The sequence below is a fragment of the Apis dorsata genome, unplaced genomic scaffold (assembly GCF_000469605.1).
Source record: "Apis dorsata unplaced genomic scaffold, Apis dorsata 1.3 scaffold_248, whole genome shotgun sequence".
NCBI classification, from domain to species: Eukaryota; Metazoa; Arthropoda; class Insecta; order Hymenoptera; family Apidae; genus Apis; species Apis dorsata.
In genome coordinates, this window is record NW_006263527.1 from 385,796 (window position 1) to 386,153 (window position 358).

At 20.4% G+C, this 358-nt stretch overlaps 1 protein-coding gene across 1 annotated transcript in view; it reads left to right on the forward strand.

Annotated features, from left to right (window-relative positions):
- Positions 1-358, forward strand: part of LOC102679416 (peptidyl-prolyl cis-trans isomerase E-like) — a 100,104-nt gene that overhangs the window by 83,052 nt on the left and 16,694 nt on the right. The window lies entirely within an intron of this gene.

The following is a 358-nucleotide window of genomic DNA, read 5'->3' on the forward strand; positions in this document are numbered from 1 at the left end:
CTTATTAATAAAACATAATTAAAATTAAAAACTAATCATTACGAGCAAATATCCGTGCACAATGGCGACTGATTCGTGCGACTGTACAGTACATCTAATGCCATCTATTAGATAATTTTTAAAATTTTTCGTTTCGTATTCCTTTCAAATTAACGATACGAATTATTAAAACTAATAATACATACAAGATACATATTTCATTAAGATATTATAAAACATTATAGACCTATTATATTTAATATATTTTCAACATTATCAAAACGAACAAATTATTAACATTAAATATAAATGAAATTGTAAATATTTAAATGCAAATATATACTATAAATATCAATCAAAAAATTAATATTTATATGAT